This window comes from Eleutherodactylus coqui, chromosome 12, assembly GCF_035609145.1.
Source record: "Eleutherodactylus coqui strain aEleCoq1 chromosome 12, aEleCoq1.hap1, whole genome shotgun sequence".
NCBI lineage: Eukaryota > Metazoa > Chordata > Amphibia > Anura > Eleutherodactylidae > Eleutherodactylus > Eleutherodactylus coqui.
Genome location: NC_089848.1, coordinates 15,491,557 through 15,512,122, shown reverse-complemented (window position 1 = coordinate 15,512,122; position 20,566 = coordinate 15,491,557). Strand labels below are relative to the sequence as shown.

Here is a 20,566-nt window from a genome sequence, read left to right as displayed (position 1 = left end):
GCCAGCAACGGAGCAGGTAAGTATAAAACTTTTTATAACTTCTGCATGGCTCATAATTAATGCACAATGTACATTACAAAGTGCATTATTATGGCCATGCAGAAGTGTATAGACCCACTTGCTGCCTCGGGACAACCCCTTTAAATATTCAAATACGTAATATGCATCCTTAAAAAATCATATCAGATATGACAAAGAGCTTTTGCAAGGCGAAGAAGACTGTGTCTTGGGAATTACAAAAAGGGACAAGATGCAACGGCGATTAGCTTGGCAGTTTAAGGAAGTTGCAACATCTTGTCTGAAGAAAAAGGAGAAGTGTCTACTGCGACTAAGGACCATGTGATTGATGCAGCTGCCTGTCTAATTAATTTTTGCTGTGGACAGTATTATGGACATATATGATAATGCTATATATATCTGGACCAATGAGATCCTATATGCTTTGTGTTGCAACAGGAGGGGATAAAACCCTGTGTAAGCAAGTAAAGTCACTCGCCATTACTCCCGTACAGGGAAGCATACCAGACCTGTGTGTGGTGTTTTTCCTTACCGTCGACCACGGGATTTTAGGGTGGGCTTTGATTGATGCTGTATTGATTTATTACCCTGACAGGGGGTTGGACCAGATGACCCTGGAGATCCCTTCCAACTCTACCATTCTATGATTATATAATTTTTTGTAAGTCCTGTTTTTGAGCAGTACCGTATTGCTGTCAACTTTCAGAGCCATTTGACACCTTTTGCACAAGCATACATACCAGGAGCACAACAAGATATACCTTTCTGTCTGCTTCTTTGGACCCAAGAGAACACAACAGAAGTGTCTCCTTTGGCCAGCGGTCATAGAACTCAAATAGCCTCAGGGATGGACAGATAGTAAATGTAAGAAAAGTAAATTTTCTTACCTTTTTAATGGACCTCCGGGAAATCTGTCTGTCCTGTTTGGCAGAAAGAGTCACTAGGTTGTCAGTTGGACAAAGGATGCCTCTCAACCCCCCCCCCCCCCCATCATGGTGGTTACACCAAAATTGGTACAGCAATTTTATCTGCAAAACCGGTATATTTTGGTTGTGCTAAATTTGCGAGAATAAGTATTCTGGAACTGCTCCGGGAATCAAGACAAATCCCAACACAATTTAGTGTGATCTGATGATTCTAGCTTTATTTCAACATACAGCAATCTTTATACTCTCAAATCAAAGGGTACGCCTGTCTTCTTGAGCCAGTAAACAAAGAAGGTTCTAGAAGTTTGTTTACAGAAACATGCTTTACACAATACATTAGTTTCTGCTTTGTCATCTTATTTTTCAACATAAGAGTACATGCTATGTTACACTTGTCATATCAGCCGTATCTTCTGGCCGTATAATCTTGATAATGGAGTCAAACCAGCTATCAAAGGCTACCAAAACTTATGCCCTGTACCTAAAAACTCTAAGGTATATAAAGAATCAATTTGAAAATGTAATACAATTATATTCTCTAACAATAGTGTATATATGAGTAGAATGAAAGCAGCCAAGTATGTTGGCACTGCATAAGCAATAGAAGACAAGTCATTGTAAAACATGGTACATTTTACTTTGTAGATGTCCTTATGGAGACTCTGTCGCTATCATAGGGGCACAAGAGATGTCACATGCACTGTCAATGTCATTAATGTTGACTTGTGGCTGTCAGTATGGACTCACCTTAGTATATTCTTATTCTGTGGACACAATGGTTCAAATTGCTGTGATGGCACTGAGGCACAATTATTGGGGGGAACCATTACTGTTACTAGAGCACTGTAGACCTTGTTGTGTGGACACTATGGATGGCAGGTTTGTAGTACTTTGTCATTATCAGAACGTTGCACATATTTTATGGCAGGGGCATCACTGCTGGCTCCATGATGTTTGACCTATTGGTCATGCTTCTGTGTCTGCTGTTTAGTGAGTACATGTGTTGCCATTTTGAGGGCACTGTGGCAGTATTTTAATAATCAAAGCATTCATTTTCTTAGCTTGTTCTGTAGGCACAGTGACTTTTTGTTGTGGTAGCATTGAGCCTCTTGCAATGTGGACAATGGTCTACGTTGATGGCACTTCTGTAGCTGTCAATATGGGGGTAATATGTATTTTGTTGGAAACCGTGGAGAGGAGTAGATTCATGTTCCTGGCATTCGGGTGGCTCCTGTACCAGGGCCTCTGGTATGGCCATAGCTCAAAGTTTATCCTTTGGAGAGCCTTATATTTGAAGTTGGCTAGTTACAATTTGGAGTATCTCTGGCTTAGTAGAGAAGATGCAGAAAATTCATACCACTGAACTAGCTGCTGCTGTAGTCTCTCTGTATGGTGCGGTCTACACATGCTCCCTGCTCCTGTTCCATTCCTGAGGATGAACATTTACTTCAAGGACTACTTGGTGTGTGAGTATTAGCATGGCTGTGCTTTCTGGATTATACCCCAACATAGGGCACACATAGACTTTGTTAGCTCTGGACCACGGAGATGGTGATGGCGCTATATGCGCATAAAGTGCGTGCATTTAAAAAACGTAGGGACTTTAGTTCTACTATATTTATTTCAAGACTATTCAAGTGATTCTGAGTCTCTGGATTCCAGACAGGATTGTTTGGTGTGCAAATAGTCCACTATTTCTTTCCTTCAGTAACTACTGTATTGTATTGGCTCTTCATTTCTCACCACTGCCTACCTTCTCTAATGTTACAGGGCTGCGGTAGAGAACTTTTCCTAATTCAGGGTGAACTAGGTTAGAAAGTAGCCCTTGTTAGTTCAGCCTTGTCCCGCACAGAGAAACGACTTTCTCTAAAACTGCTGATAGCCGGTGGCACTTGGGGTTCCAACATCGAACCCACGGCAGGGTCCCTGTTGCCTGCTATTCTGAAGGGACCCCACTCTACCCTTGGAAGTCCTTGATGTTGGAAGCTCCTATCTCAGTGGGGCACCTCCCAACATCATTATAGGGACACTAAGGCTGGCATTAATATGTGGCCACTGTAGGTGTTGTAGCAGGCACTTTGGTAGACATTAAGGTGGCACTAGCAATATCCTTTTTTAACTATTTGTATCTTGAATTAGTGGAGGTAACCGTGCAAGGTGACACCATTGTGTTAGCATTACATGACCATATGGTGAATGGGCACTACTGGCTCAATTGAAGGCCGTGGATATTATTCTGTGGCTGTGACTAGAATTAGACTTTTATGGGTGTAGGGTAAAAATATTAGGTGGCGGAGTTTATGCATGAAAAAATCCAGTGATTTGCCAAAAGCTATTGCGTACGGGTGGACACCCACTAGTGTTTTTATTTCTTGCGCTGCAACAGCGAGTGAATACACTTGCCTCACAGTGCAAAAAAAAAATGCTGCAATATCGCAAATACTTGCAATGCGTCCGGCAGCAGCAGCGCCAGCCCCATTGAAAGCGTAGGGAGTATATCGCGGACTTCTGCCACAGCTGTGCCAGGAGTTTCCTTCATCCCCACGGGGATGAAGAAATCCTCTGCCACATCTGTCACAGCTGCTGCTGCTGCCAGCCCCATTGAAAGCAGTGGTTTTAGGCAACCCCTGCAGCATGATTTCCGAGGAAGGGCTTGAAATATAAGCCCCTCCCTGAAAATCATTCCTAGCTGGTGAAAAACAACAAAAAAAATTCTTTACTCACCTCTCCGTCGCTCAGGCGCGTCCTCTGGCTGGCTCCCCTGCACTGCTGTCCAGAACTTTTAGCAGACGGGGATTTAAAAATCCCTGCCTCCTGAAAGGGCCGTGCTGATTGGCTGAGCGCTTTGCCAATTACAGGCAGCGCTTAGCTATTCCCTGAAAATCATGCTGCGGGGGTTGCCTAAAAACCACTGCTTTATGGGGGCCAGCAGCAGCGCCGACCCCATTGAAAGCAATGGGATAGCATCCTGGACTTCTGCCACAGCTGTGGCAGAGGATTCCTTCATCCCCGCGGTTCCCGCAGGGATGAAGGAAACTCCTGCCACAGCTATGGCAGAAGTCCACGATATACTCCCTATGTTTTAATGGGGCTAGAGCTGCTGCCGCTGGCCCCATTGAAAACACTAAGCAATAATGCAGATTTCTTCTCTGTGATGCGAAGTTCTACTGAAACATCGCAAATAAGTATGAAACCATTGAAAATCATCAGTTTCATAATCATTGCTGTCGCATCGCAGGGAAAAAAATCGCAAGTGGGTGTCCACCCTAACGCAACAAAAATATAGTATTAAAATTATGCTTTCTTACCCATTTTACTGCTTTATAAACTACAGTAGGTTCTTTTTGCTTAGATGTTTGACATGATCCACAAACGGCCAGGAAAGAGTGGGTGTCCACCCCTAAAGTAGGCGAATAAGACATATAGTATATTTAGATTAACAGGCCAAAAACTGCAGTGGATATTTTGGCTTGGATTCTGCCCTGAAGGCAAGATAGAGATCCGTAGCAAGGCTGTGTATATCTTCTGCAGATTCAGGGCTTTTACCCACTAGGGTTTTTTTTACGCTGTGATATTGCTGCATTTTTTTCAATGGCACTTTCTAATGTGAAAATCGCATTGCACAGAAATCGCAAGTTTGTGCGTTTGCGATTTTTGTGCGATGTGATTTTAACATTAGAAAGTCCCATTGAAAAAAACGTAGCGATATTAAAAAAACGCTAATGGGTAAAAGCCCTTACCCTTGGGTTTGCTGCAAAACCGCATGTGAATTTAGTCCAATGAGCAAATTGATATTTCCCAACTTGGATTTGGCGTGGATTCAGTATAGAATCCATAGTGTTATGTCACTTTTTTTCTGCACAAGGATTTGATGTGCAGAAAAATTCTGCACCTTATAGACTACAGTAAGACTTTAGCATCAAATCTATGGTGAAATCTAAGTTATGTCAACATAACTTTGTATTTCATTTGCAAAAACAAAAACCTTCATTAGTTGTCAGTGTAATTTTTTGCTGAATCTATACTGATAGGAAAGTCTTTTAGAGGATGAAATATATGACATTTGCTCTAATAATACCAATTAGCTCAGGATAGCGGGTTTCCAGCTCAATATAACCAAAGTGTATTTTTCTGCATGGGAAATTTCATGTCCAAATACATCATTTCTCTCCGTGGCTTCATTAGGAGGGACTGCTTACCATGTTGTTCTTGTCTAAATTCCCGTTATAATGCCTGAGTTAGTCATCCTTCCACTCATCTGTCAAGTAGCACTCTGATGTGACATGCATATCAACTTCAATGTCAAATTGAATTTGTTTTTATAACCTGTATTAGTTTGGACATCAGACTCCTTGTAAAATCCACTAATAATTCCAGACCATGTGAGCTGCAGTTTAGTCTGTAATGGCTCGCATGGTTAGACATGTCATCTTCGAGCATGACATTATAGGGGAAGGAGTTTGTTATGCAGGGGTGTCTAGACTTGTGGTGTCTGAACGCACAGATGAGTGTCCAAGCGATATGCATTGTCATAGGGAAGTTTGTGTGGAGGAAATCTGCAGTCTTCTGATCAGACGATTTCTCGTAGGCAGAAATCCCTGTCATATTAGTATTTATGTATGGGAAAAGGAGTATTGTCCTTTGTGTAAGTTGGATGCAGAAGCCCTTGTGGTAGGTAAAGCATCTAACAGAAGATGTGCGCCAAAATGTTGTGCTTTATGCTATTTTATGCCCCCCCAACACCACTTTAAAAAAAAGTGAGTTCAGGCTAGCAATAAGGGGGCTCACTCATGGCCTAACAGGTTTACTATCATTTACACCAGAAGTTAGCGAGCATTATAGCTGATATATACGCCAACTTGCAGCTGGCATGGATTTCAGATTTGGTGCAAGCAAAATACACCAAATATATTAAGAGTAGAGATGAGTGAACGTACTCGTCCGAGCTTGATACTCGTTCGAGTATTAGCGTGTTCGAGATGCTCGTTACTCGTGACGAGCACCACGCGATGTTCGAGTTATTTTTACTTTCATCTCTGAGACGTTAGCGCGCTTTTCTGGCCAATAGAAAGACAGGGAAGGCATTACAACTTCCCCCTGCGACGTTCAAGCCCTATACCACCCCCCTGCAGTGAGTGGCTGGCGAGATCAGGTGTCACCCGAGTATAAAAATCGGCCCCTCCCGCGGCTCGCCACAGATTTGTTCTGACATAGAGGAGGGAAAGTGCCGTTGGTGCCGGTGCTGCTATAGGGAGAGTGTTAGGAGTATTTTTGGCTTCAAGAACCCAAACGGTCCTTCTTAGGGCCACATCTAACCATGTGCAGTACTGTGGAGGCTGCTTTTTGCAGTGTTGCACTTTTTTTTTTTTTTTGTATATCGGCCGTGGAGAGCATTGCGCCCTGCAGTAATTATACATAGTGCAGGGCCAGTAGTGGTGAGGCAGGGACAGAAGACATATATTGTGAGGCAGGGACGGAAGACATATATTGTGAGGCAGGGACAGAAGACATATAATGTGAGGCAGCGACAGAAGACATATATTGTGAGGCAGGGACAGAAGACATATATTGTGAGGCAGCGACAGAAGACATATATTGTGAGGCAGGGACGGAAGACATATATTGTGAGGCAGGGACAGAAGACATATAATGTGAGGCAGCGACAGAAGACATATATTGTGAGGCAGGGACAGAAGACATATATTGTGAGGCAGCGACAGAAGACATATATTGTGAGGCAGGGACGGAAGACATATATTGTGAGGCAGGGACAGAAGACATATTGTGAGGCAGCGACAGAAGACATATATTGTGAGGCAGGGACAGAAGACATATATTGTGAGGCAGGGACGGAAGACATATATTGTGAGGCAGGGACAGAAGACATATTGTGAGGCAGCGACAGAAGACATATATTGTGAGGCAGCGACAGAAGACATATATTGTGAGGCAGGGACAGAAGACATATACAGTGTATATAGGCAGTGGGCCTTTGCAAAAACATTTTGGGAAAAAAATCTATTTGGGCTGCCTGTGACTGTCCTCAGTGTTCTGGTTCTCTGCTGGGTGTAGTTGTCCTCCTAATTCATACGCAGCCAGCTAAGTGTTACAGCAGGCATGCACAAAATTATTTCCTGGCTCTGTGTTGGCTGTTAAATCACTGCTGTATTCCAGTCCACAGTGCAACAGTCTGCAGTTATTTGATATACTCCAGGGCCAATAGTGGTCACGCAGAGAGAGAAGACATGTACAGTGTATATAGGCAGTGGGCCTTTCCAAAAACATTTGGGGAAAAAAATCTATTTGGGCTGCCTGTGACTGTCCTCAGTGTTCTGGGTCTGTGCTGGGTGTAGTTGTCCTCCTAATTCATACGCAGCCAGCTAAGTGTTACAGCAGGCTTGCGCAAAATTATTTCCTGGCTCTGTGTTGGCTGTTACATCACATTCCAGTCCACAGTGCAACACTCTGCAGTTATTTTACATACTCCAGGGCCAGTAGTGGTGACGCAGAGAGAGAAGACATATACAGTGTATATAGGCAGTGGGCCTTTCCAAAAACATTTGGGGAAAAAAATCTATTTGGGCTGCCTGTGACTGTTCTCAGTGTTCTGGGTCTGTGCTGGGTGTAGTTGTCCTCCTAATTCATACGCAGCCAACTAAGTGTTACAGCAGGCTTGCGCAAAATTATTTCCTGGCGTTCCGTAAGCGAAGTCAGCCTCCAACCACAGGCCAATAAGCGGCACATTTAATTACAGCGTTCTGTTTCTGCACTACTGGTAATACACCATGCTGAGGGGTAGGGGTAGGCCTATAGGACGTGGACACGGGCGAGGACGCGGAGGCCCAAGTCAGGGTGTGGGCACAGGCCGAGCCAGTGCGGTGGCCAGGGGTAGAGGCAGGGCCAGACCGAATAATCCACCAACTGTTTCCCAAAGCGCCCCCTCGCGCCATGCCACCCTGCAGAGGTCAAGGTGCTCTACGGTGTGGCAGTTTTTCACAGAGACGCCTGACGACCGACGAACAGTGGTGTGCAATCTTTGTCGCGCCAAGATCAGCTGGGGAGCCACCACCACCAGCATGCGCAGGCATATGATGGCCAAGCACCCCACAAGGTGGGACGATGCCCGTTCACCGCCTCCGGTTTGCACCACTGCCTCTCCCCCTGTGCCCCAACCTGCCACTGAGATCCAACCCCCCTCTGAGGACACAGGCACTACCGTCTCCTGGCCTGCACCCACACCCTCACCTCCGCTGTCCTCGGCCCCATCCAGCAATGTCTCTCAGCGCAGCGTCCAGACGTCGCTAGCGCCACTGTTTGATTGCAAGCGCAAGTACGCCGCCACACACCCGCACGCTCAAGCGTTAAACGTGCACATTGCCAAATTGATCAGCCTGGAGATGCTGCCGTATAGGCTTGTGGAAACGGAGGCTTTCAAAAGCATGATGGCGGCGGCGGCCCCGCGCTACTCGGTTCTCAGTTGCCACTACTTTTCCCGATGAGCCGTCCCAGCCCTGCACGACCACGTCTCCCGCAACATTGTACGCGCCCTCACCAACGCGGTTACTGCCACGGTCCACTTAACAACGGACACGTGGACAAGCACAGGCGGGCAGGGCCACTACATCTCCCTGACGGCACATTGGGTGAATTTAGTGGAGGCTGGGACAGAGTCAGAGCCTGGGACCGCTCACGTCCTACCGACCCCCAGAATTGCGGGCCCCAGCTCGGTGGTGGTATCTGCGGAGGTGTATGCTTCCTCCACTAAAGCACCCTCCTCCTCCTCCTCCTCCTCTGTCTCGCAATCAAGATGTGTTAGCAGCAGCATGTCGCCAGCAGTCGGTGTCGCGCGGTGTGGCAGCACAGCGGTGGGCAAGCGTCAGCAGGTCGTGCTGAAACTACTCAGCTTAGGCGATAAGAGGCACACGGCCCACGAACTGCTGCAGGGTCTGACACAGCAGACCGACCGCTGGCTTGCGCCGCTGAGCCTCCAACCGGGCATGGTCGTGTGTGACAACGGCCGTAACCTGGTGGCGGCTCTGAAGCTCGGCAGCCTCACGCACGTGCCATGCCTGGCCCACGTCTTTAATTTGGTGGTTCAGCGCTTTCTGAAAAGCTACCCACGCTTGTCAGACCTGCTCGTAAAGGCACGACCACATCTCTCGCAACATTGTACGCGCCCTCACCAACGCGGTTACTGCCAATGTCCACTTAACAACAGACACGTGGACAAGCACAGGCGGGCAGGGCCACTATATGTCCCTGACGGCACATTGCGTGAATTTAGTGGAGGCTGGGACAGAGCCAGAGCCTGGGACCGCTCACGTCCCCACCCCCAGAATTGCGTGCCCCAGCTCGGTGGTGGTATCTGCGGCGGTGTATGCTTCCTCCACTAAACCACCCTCCTCCTCCTCCTACGCAACTTCTGTCTCGCAATCAAGATGGGCACTGCAATGGGATATATTTATGTACCGTTGGTGGGTTCCAGGGAGCCACCCATGCCGTGGGTCCACACGGAGTTGTAACTGCATGTGTCCACTTCTAAAGAACCCCAGTCTGACTGGGGCATGCAGTGTGGGCCGAAGCCCACCTGCATTAAGCACGACATTACCTCAGCTGTGATGGGCAATGCAATGGGATATATTTATGTACCGCCGGTGGCTTCCTGGCACCCACCCATGCTGTGGGTGCACACGGAATTCCCATTGCGGAGTTGTACCTGGCTGTGACTATTTATAAAAAACACGGTCTGACTGGGGCATGCAGACACCTTGACAGAATGAATAGTGTGTGGCACATAGGTTCCCCATTGCTATGCCCACGTGTGCAGCTCCTGATGGAGGTGGCACAGGATTGGATTTCTCATTGCTTCTGTACAGCATTGTGGGCTATCGCCCCGCCCCTTTTAAAGAGGGTCGCTGCCTAGCCGTGCCAAGCCTCTGCAGTGTGTGCCTGCGGTTCCTCCTCATGGCAGACGCACTTATAAATAGACATGAGGGTGGTGTGGCATGAGGGCAGCTGAAGGCTGCGCAGGGACAGTTTGGTGTGCGCTGTGGACACTGGGTCGTGCGGGGGGGGGGGGGGGGGGGGGGGTTGGGCAGCATGTAACCCAGGAGAAGAGGCAGCGGAGTGTCATGCAGGCAGTGATTGTGCTTTGTTGGAGGTAGTGTGGTGCTTAGCTAAGGTATGCATTGGTAATGAGGGCTTTTCAGAAGTAAAAGTTGTTGGGAGGGGGGGGGGGGCCCACTCTTGCCGCTATTGTGGCTTAATAGTGGGACCTGGGAACTTGAGATGCAGCCCAACATGTAGCCCCTCGCCTGCCCTATCCGTTGCTGTGTCGTTCCCATCACTTTCTTGAATTGCCCCGATTTTCACAAATGAAAACCTTAGCAAGCAGCGGCGAAATACAAAAATGCTCGGGTCGCCCATTGACTTCAATGGGGTCCGTTACTCGAAACGAACCCTCGAGTATCGCGATAATTTCGTCCCGAGTAACGAGCACCCGAGCATTTTGGTGCTCGCTCATCTCTAATTAGGAGCGTTATACCGAAATTACCACAGCGTTTTGAACAGATGTGTGAGAGTGGCCTTATTCTCCTGACCCTGTGAATATGCCTGATCTTCAGGCTCCCACAAAGGAAGAATAGCAGTGTGAAGGGACGGAGGACACGTCTCGGCTACGTACTCCCTCACCATCCTTTTACAGTGCTCCCGCCGACTCAGCCGTGACTGGGGAGCGGTGACACAGTCTTGCTGGGGAGCCATAAAGCTGGCAAAGGCCTTGGAGAATGTTCCCCTGCCTGCGCTGTACATGCTGCGTGATCTCTGCGCCTCCCCTGCTACCTGGCCCTCGGAACTGCGCCTTCTGCCACTAGCGCTGTCGGATGGGAAGTTTACCATCAGTTTGTCCACCAGCGCCCTGTGGTATAGCATCACTCTCGAACCCCTTTCCTCTTCGGGAATGAGAGTGCAAAGGCTCTCCTTATACCGTGGGTCGAGCAGTGTGTACACCCAGTAATCCGTAGTGGCCAGAATGCGTGTAACGCGAGGGTCACGAGAAAGGCATCCTAACATGAAGTCAGCCATGTGTGCCAGGGTACCTGTACGCAACACATGGCTGTCTTCACTAGGAAGATCACTTTCAGGATCCTCCTCCTCCTCCTCTTCCTCCTCCTCAGCCCATACACGCTGAAAGGATGACAGGCAAGCAGCATGGGTACTGTCAGCAGTGGGCCAAGCTGTGTCTTCCCCCTCCTCCTCATCCTCCTCATGCTCCTCCTCCTCCTCCTGAACGCGCTGAGATATAGACAGGAGGGTGCTCTGACTATCCAGCGACATACTGTCTTCCCCCGGCTCTGTTTCCGAGCGCAAAGCGTCTGCCTTTATGCTTTGCAGGGAACTTCTCAAGATGCATAGCAGAGGAATGGTCACCATTGCTAATGATTGCAGCATCGCCGCTCACCACCTGGGTAGACTCCTCAAATTTTCCAAGGACCTGGCAGATGGCTGCCAACCAGGGCCACTCTTCTGTAAATAATTGAGGAGGCTGACTCACACTGCGCCGCGCAAGTTGGAGTTGGTATTCCACTATAGCTCTACGCTGCTCATAGAGTCTGGCCAACATGTGGAGCGTAGAGTTCCACTGTGTGGGCACGTCGCACAGCAGTCGGTGCACTGGCAGATTAAACCGATGTTGCAGTGTCCGCAGGGTGGCAGCGTGCGTAAGGGATTTGCGGAAATGTGCGCAGAGCTGGCGCACCTTTCCGAGCAGGTATGACAAGTGGGGGTAGCTTTTCAGAAAGCGCTGAACCACCAAATTAAACACATGGGCCAGGCATGGCACGTGCGTGAGGCTGCCGAGCTGCAGAGCCGCCACCAGCTTACGGCCGTTGTGACACACGACCATGCCCGGTTGGAGGCTCAGCGGCGCAAGCCAGCGGTCGGTCTGCTCTGTCAGACCCTGCAGCAGTTCGTGGGCCGTGTGCCTCTTCTCTCCTCCTAAGCTGAGTAGTTTCAGCACGGCCTGCTGACGCTTGCCCACCGCTGTGCTGCCACGCCGCGTTACACCGACTGCTGGCGACGTGCTGCTGACACATCTTGATTGCGAGACAGAGGAGGAGGAGGAGGAGGGTGGTTTAGTGGAGGAAGCATACTCCCCCGCAGATACCACCACGGAGCTGGGGCCTGCAATTCTGGGGGTGGGTAGGACGTGAGCGGTCCCAGGCTCTGACTCTGTCCCAGCCTCCACTAAATTCACCCAATGTGCCGTCAGGGAGATGTAGTGGCCCTGCCCGCCTGTGCTTGTCCACGTGTCTGTTGTTAAGTGGACCTTGGCAGTAACCGCGTTGGTGAGGGCGCGTACAATGTTGCAGGAGACGTGGTCGTGCAGGCCTGGGACGGCACATCGGGAAAAGTAGTGGCGACTGGGAACTGAGTAGCGCGGGGCCGCCGCAGCCATCATGCTTTTGAAAGCCTCCGTTTCCACAAGCCTATACGGCAGCATCTCTAGGCTGATCAATTTGGCAATGTGCACGTTTAACGCTTGAGCGTGCGGGTGTGTGGCGTCGTACTTGCGCTTGCGCTCAAACTGTGGCGCTAGCGACGTCTGGACGCTACGCTGAGAAACATTGCTGGATGGGGCCGAGGACAGCGGAGGTGAGGGTGTGGGTGCAGGCCAGGAGACGGTAGTGCCTGTGTCCTCAGAGGGGGGTTGGATCTCAGTGGCAGGTTGGGGCACAGGGGGAGAGGCAGTGGTGCAAACCGGAGGCGGTGAACGGGCATCGTCCCACCTTGTGGGGTGCTTGGCCATCATATGCCTGCGCATGCTGTTGGTGGTGCCTCCCCAGCTGATCTTGGCGCGACAAAGGTTGCACACCACTGTTCGTATTACCAGTGATTTGATTTCCCAGGCAGGAAAGAAAGTGGCGCAAGCCTGCAGCCAAAATACAATTTTTTCCCTTGTTTTTCAAAGGACAAGCCACACTGCGTGTATTCAATGAATACTACTAAGTTTAATAACTGTGTTGTGGCCCTGCAAATGTGTCAGAGAACTGCAGTGATGCAAAGTTATTGGCTCCAGCAGATCAGGGATTTCCCATGCAGGAAAAAAATTGGCGCAAGCCTGCAGTAAAACGTAGCTGGCTGCGTCTTTTTTTTTTTTTAACGTTCTGCACGCAGCACACACGTACCCAGAGCCCTGAGGACTGTCAGAGGCAGGCGAAATACAATTTTTTCCCTTGTTTTTCAAAGGACAAGCCACACTGCGTCTATTCAATGAATAATGTATGTCTTCTGGCCCTGCCTACACAATTCTATCCCTGTAGTATTAATGCCGGGTGCAATGGTCTGCACAGCCGGTTTTGAGAAAAAAAAAAAAATGCAACACTGCTAACAGCAGCCTGGACAGTACTGCACACGGATAGATGTGGCCCTAGAAAGGACCGTTGGGGTTCTTGAAGCCTACACTTACTGCTAACACTCTCCCTGCCTAACCACCACTTCTGTCCCTATTGCAGGGCGCAATGCTCTGCAGATCCAATTTTGAAAGAAAAAAAAAAATACAGTGCTAACACAGTACTGCACACTATTAGATGTGGCCCTGAGAAGGACCGTTGGGGTTCTTGAAGCCTACACTAACTCCTAACGCTCTCCCTACAGCAGCTCCAGCACGATACCACTGTCCCTCAGCTAACTCACAAGGCATGTGTGGCGAGCCGCGGGAGGGGCCAACTTTTATACTCGGGTGACACCTGATCTCGCCAGCCACTCACAGCAGGGGGGTGGTATAGGGCTTGAAAGTCACAGGGGGAAGTTGTAATGCCTTCCCTGTCTTTCAATTGGCCAGAAAAGCGCGCTAACGTCTCAGAGGAAACTGAAAGTAACCGGAACACCGCGTGGTACTCGTTACGAGTGACGAGCATCCCGAACACCCTAATATTCGCACGAATATCAAGCTCGGACGAGTACGTTCGCTCATCTCTACTCCTAATGATCTCAATGAGGCCTCGCAGTCATGCGCTCAAACGTGGCCCTTTCTAGTGCCATGATTTTCAAGCACTGTCTGCTCTATTTTGCCGCATTTAGCGCACCTCATCACCCCTCACAATTATGGGGTGCACTAAAACCCGTTGTCAGAGGCAGTAACCTGCGCTTGAAAACGGCGGTAAAATCATGGCGTTTTGCCAACGGCATGTGTGAGAGTGGCCTTACACTACAGAATTTCCTTTTGTGACAGAATCGCACTACACGCACACTCTGGACACCAGTTTGCCATTTACATACAGAGTTTTTACCCTCAAAAATGCAACATTTTTTTGCCAATACTCTGTTAGAGTGCTGAGAGTATGAACTGGTGTTGTGCTGACGTGTAGTGCCGACATGCCAAGTGCCGACATGCCAGGTGCCGACATGCCAGGTGCCGACATGCGTAGTGTTGACATGCCTAGTGCTGACATGCCTAGTGCTGACATGCCTAGTGCTGACATGCATAGTGCTGAGACGTGTAGTGCTGACATGTGTAGTGCTGAGACGTGTAGTGCTGACATGCGTAGTGCTGACATGCAGCTGAACATGCAACAATAGATTCTCCAGCCGGCTGGTCTGGGTGCTAACCCACATGTGTGATCCGCTAGGCTCAGGACTAACAGTGTTGCTGGGTACCATATACAGAGGAGGTGGTGACTGCTGAAGTTTGGTAAAAAGAATCAACTATTATATTGTGGATTAAATGAGATATCCTAATGACTGCTGTGTTCTAGCAGACTGGACATATTCGGATATACAAAAATGTAATATGTTGAGCGTAATAATCCGTGGGTTAAACAGAAATAGAATATATACAGGGGGCTGCTGATAAGCCTTTGGCTTTGTGTTGTTTGTTTGTTTCTATGGTAACGAATGTTACATCACATGAAAGCCTTATGTGTCTAATATATCTTTTCAAAATTTTGTGTTTGTATTTATGAGCGAGCACGCGTGGATAAAGCAGTTACTCGAGCGAGCATCGCTCTTCTCGAGTAACTTCTTAATGGTCCGAGCAGGCATGGGGGGGGCGGCGGGGGTAAGAGAGAGAGCTCTCTCACTCTCCCCCCCGCTAACCCTGCTGTTCCCCGCTCACCCCCGCCCCCCCGAGCCTGCTCGGACCAGAAGAGCAATGCTCGCTTGAGTAACTGCTTTATCCGAGCGTGCTTGCTCATCTCTAGTCATTATCCATGAAGATTTGAACATGAAGAAGCTATCTGCAAAGTGGGTCCTCAAATGTTTGACAACAGATCAGAAAAGCATGCGAGTGAAAACTTCCCGGTCCATTTATCAGCGTTTCCGGACTGATATTCTTATCATGGATCGACTGGTCACTATGGATGAGACCTTGATTTATTTGAATGACTCTGAAACCAAGGAGTAGTCAAAAGAGTGGAGGCACAGTGGTTCTCCTCGCCCAAAGAAGTTCATGGTGCAAAAATCAGCCACTAAGGTGATGGCATCTGTGTTCTGGGATAAGGAGGGTGTGCTGCTAGTGGACTACCTTCAAAATGGTTCCACCATCAATGCAAGGGATTACATTGAACTTTTGGACCAATTGAAGGCAGCTCTGAAGGCCAATTGGACCAATTGAAGGCAGTTCTGAAGGCCAAAAGGCGTGGCAAGCTGTCCAAAGGAATCTTGTTCCTGCAAGACAATGCCTCCGCTCACACTGCACACGAGACCACGGCAAAACTGGCAGAGCTAGACTTCCAACTGGTTGACCAGCTACCCTATTTACCAGATCTAGCTCCCTCGGACTATCATCTGTTTCCAAACCTGAAGAAACACCTCAAGGGTACCAAATTTCACACCATTTCTGTTGCCATGGCTGCTACGGATGACTAGTTTGAGGCACAATCAAAATCCTTCTTTTTGCAAGGCTTACAGAACTTGGAATACCGATGTAAAAAGTGTGTTATGTGGAATAAATGTAAAGTTTCATCTTCCTATCTTGTTTCTTTCTGGGTAAAGCCAAAGACTTATCAGCAGCCCCTTGTATCTTGATACTGACAGGATGGCATGCTTGATGTTGATTAAATACCTCAGCTCTATTACATAGTTATAATCTATGCAATTTTAGTGTGGTAGCAAATGTACCTGCTGCGAGGGTGCCATGGCAGTTTCATTGTGGATATTTTGCTGCTTTAGGATGTTTGTATTTTATTGGATTGTTTTACTACTTTAACCTTTTATTTTTATTAAATTACCAAATTATCAAGATGCTTAGAGAGCCGCCTGTTTCCTTGCATTTAATCAGTGTTAGCTGTGTGGACACCGCACTGCACTGAGCACTCAGAGTCTTGACTGTCCTGGTAAGCAGCCTACTGTTTTCCATTACAAAGGGATTAGTGTGCTGACATAATGTGCACAAGAAAGTCGCAGCAGAGAAATAATGGAGACAATGCACACAATGTGGTATCTGTGTGTTATCTCTGTAAGGTTATATCACAGAACAGGGATACTGCACACTGTGATGCCCCAATATACAACACATAACCACTGTGATGCCCCAATAGAGAACATAAAAGCACAGTTATGCCCCACAATATACAACATATAATCTCAGTGTGAGGAATTGAACCAGGGACCTCCTGTGCTCCAGTCAGTAGCTCTCACTGCTGAGCTATCCAGCTTGCTGGACAAAGCTACCCTGCTGAACCTAGCCTTGTTCCATGATCCTGTGCATTCTAGTTCCTATTGTGACAAGACCTCCTGATACCGACTTCTGGATTTCCATCTGACTATGTTTCCTGCCCCATTCCTCTGTACTGCAAACCGAAACTTCCCATTGCCAACTCCTGGCTTTCCATCTGACTACGATACCCACCTCATCTATTTGTACTGCAAACCAAGACTTCCCGTTAATGACTCCTGACTATCCTGACTGCTCTCTAGTGACCTGCATGGCTACTACACCCGCAGCTCCTATCCAACATCGGTAAGAAGCTACACTTAGTGGATGCTCAATAAAGAATATATAAACACAATGATGCCCTAATATAGAACATGTAACCACAGTGATGCCCCAATCTAGAACATATAACCTCCGTGTCAGCCACGGGTGTAGTAGCCGTGCAGGTCCAGAGAATAGTTAGAGGAGAGACGAGAGCCAGCAACAAGTGGTCTCAGGTTATGGTACAAAGAAGGAGGCAGGTATCGTTGTCAGGAGAAAAGCCAGAGGTCGGTATTGGTAGGTCTCATGTTGTGGTACAAAGGAGGAGGCGGGTATCATTGTCAGGAGGAAAGCCAGAGATCAGTATTGGTAAGTCTCATGTTGCGGTACAAAGGAGGAGGCGGGTATCGTTGTCAGGAGTGAAGATAGAGGTCGTATCAGTGGGTATTATGTTGCGGTATAAAGGAGGAGGTGGGTATCGTTGTCAGGAGGAAAGCCAGAGGATGGTATCGGTAGGTCTCAGGTTTGCAGAGAAGCAGGCAGGAGAGGAACTTGACTAAGGCTGTGCAGCACAATAATTCTGCAGTGTAGGAGAGACAGGGCTCTCAAGATTTATATAGTGTCTCTGATTAGGAGCAGGGTGGAGCAAAGACAGGGAAGCTGGATCAGGGATAAGGGAACCAGGCTAAGGTCCAGGAAGGAAGCTGTGCAAGAGCTGAATGGCTTAGTGAAGAGAGCTGTCAACTGGAGGTCTCAGGTTTGATCCCTGACAACCACAGTGATACCACAATGTAGATTATATAACCATAGTGATGTTCCAATATAGAACATGTAACCAGAGTGATGCCCCAATATAGAACATATAACCACAGTGATGCCTTGGGCAATGGCTAATTTACTGAATGATGCTACAGCATTAGAATAATGCAAACCATAATATCACAGTTAGGCTGGGTTTATATCTGTATCAGTGACAAATTCTAGAATCTGATGAGAATAGTGCTGCATGCAGAGCTATCCTTCTTGGTAAAACTATTGTAGTGGTGCAGTATCAGAATGACCTGCAGACTGTGCTAGTCAGACAGTCTGATACCTGGAAAGTAAAAGTAAGGGTTAACACCTGATGGGTGTAGCAGGAAATGGTTGCATTTAAGCCAGTTCCTTCCAGAAGCAAAGGGGGAAGTTACAGCTTGGCATGGCAGGACAGGCTGCAAGCTGAGGTCCAGTGTGGACCAGTTGGGTCTGTCAACCGGTCTGATGGTGGAAGAAGCCCTCCAGATGCCCCAGGAGGCGTTAGTGACAGAACCCTGTGGGTTATGAACCCTAATTTTTATGTGGACTGTGTCTAATTTACCTGTATGCTGTGAATAAAGGCTGGCAAGAGCCAGATTTAAAGAAAAACTTCAGTCTGCTGGAGCCTGTTTTTGTGTGAGGTAGCCATTCCGGTATCAAAAGTGGGCGATCCCGTGGCAAGCAGACCCCAACTTGTCACACTATGTAAACCACAACTGTGCACCATGAAAGCCATTATAAGTCAGTGGACTATTGGTGGTATCTGCCCAAGTCCAGCACTGTGTCATCTCCAGAAACCACTATATAGATGTGTACACGGTACATGGATAATGCACACAGCAAGGACAGCACAAGACATGTGTGCCTAAGGCAATGAAGCAAAGTGCATTCTCTCCTCATCCATATCAATACTGGCTTGTCACTGGATCTGCATTAGCACAGTTTTTGCAACTACTTTTGCCATTAAGCAATTAAAATTTTGGTTTATATAATCAAATGTCATCAAACTACAAACAGTCAATTTCTATCTTAAATTCTATGCAGGAAAGTGAAAGCTATTCAATACACTTTAGCACTACAAATCCTGAAGACAGAAAATGAAGTACAGGGCACAAATTTCTTCTATCTTGAAAAGAACGCTCAGATGATGGAGTGCGCTCTTAAATTGCCTGTTTACTGTTTTCTGCTGACACACAGCTGAAAATTACATTATGTAATGGAAAAATGTTCTCCCAATTGTGTTTTAGGCTAGAAGCACAGTTTGGATAGTATTCCATGGTGTTACAATAGTGCAGGGGTACGATCCGGCCGGCTCCTAGCTCCACCCCGCATTGGGGGATGCGTCTAACGTGATGACGACATCGCGCTGCGTGCCTGTGCGTAACGTCTGACGCGGGACGCAGGGCGGACATCAGAGGGCGCCGGAGACACGGAGGAAGCCATGGATCCCCATCAGGAGAGGTAAATACATTTGTTATATAAAGTGCCATGTTATTTTAATATGTATGTACTTGATAAAGTCCTATCGGACGAAATGCGTCGTACAAATAAAACAGAGGTTATATTAACCATTGGTTACCAGAGGATAATTTTTCCTGAAGGAGCGCAGATTTTTCTTTTTTACTTGTATATTTTGCTGCTTGGATACGGATCCCTATTGGGATACGGTGTTAAATCTGCTAGCTCTCCTGGTCTCTAGCCTGACAGGATCAGAAGGAACTCTGGAGGACGATTATTTACTCAAAGCTCACGTGGATATGAGGTGTTAGTGGGTCCCTTATACAGGGTCCTACTATACACCGGGTAAGTGCATACCCTGCTTATTCTGCCAATAGGCAACGTTTTTTACTGGACTCTTTTCTGCGAGCGCTGTCCTTATACATTTTGTTATACACAGCTGAATGGGAGATTTGGTGGGATTTGAGCCAGAATCCAGCACTCCATGCGTCATAAGTGAGCCAAATCTATACAAGCTGCTTTTTAAAAGCAAAACTAAAAAAGCAGAATGTGGTTTATTAGTAGTGTACTGCCAGAGACATGTGGCCATTGGCTGCCAGAGAGATGTAGAAAATCAAACATACCTGTGTCAGAGATCAGGAAACCTTTTTGAAATATGTTATTTACAGGCAAATTCTCTCTTTGTTTAGTAAAAGTCGTATATTCTTATAATAACTTGTGATAAAACAAATATAAATACATACTGTAATGTAAACTAAATGACATTATATATCAATTCTGGCTCAGAATACATTCAGTTGGTCTCATAAATCAAAAGTGTCTCAAGTTACAGTATATGCGGGAGACATTTATCAACACTAGTGCAATGGAAGACTGGAGAAGTTGCCTATGGTAGCAACTAGAGATGAGCGAACGTACTCGTTTCGAGTACTTACGCACCCGAGTACCGCCATTTTCGAGTACTTCAGTACTCGGGTGAAAAGATTCGGGGGGCGCCGGGGGGCGGGGAGAGGCGTGGCGGTGCGGGGGGTAGCAGCGGGGAACAGGGGGGAGCCCTCTCTCTCTCCCTCTCCCCCCCACTCCCCACTGCTACCCCCCGTGCCGCCACGGCGCCCCCCGAATTTTTTCGCCCGAGTATGGAAGTACTCGGAAATCGCGGTATTCGGGCGAAAAAGGGGCGTGGCCGAGCACATTCGCTCATCTCTAGTAGCAACCAATCAGATTTCAGAACTCAGTTTTTAGAAAGTACCAACTGATTGCTTTCAACAGGCAATGCTACATCAGTCTGAAAACATCGTCTGCCAAGTCTTTGTTACAGATGGCAACTAAAGGCATCAGTTATTATTTTCTAAAAATGACACCTCAGCTCTGACCAAAAGGGACACTTTTGTCTGTCAGACAGCTTTGATATTTAACTGGCCATAAGCTTTCACTAAAACAACATCTTGACAATTGAAAC

General features: G+C 47.7%; 1 protein-coding gene across 1 annotated transcript in view; it reads right to left on the bottom strand.

The window, feature by feature from the left end:
• The window catches only part of STAC (SH3 and cysteine rich domain), a 361,279-nt gene that overhangs the window by 47,917 nt on the left and 292,796 nt on the right, over positions 1–20,566 (bottom strand). The gene's annotated exons all lie outside the window — the stretch shown is intronic.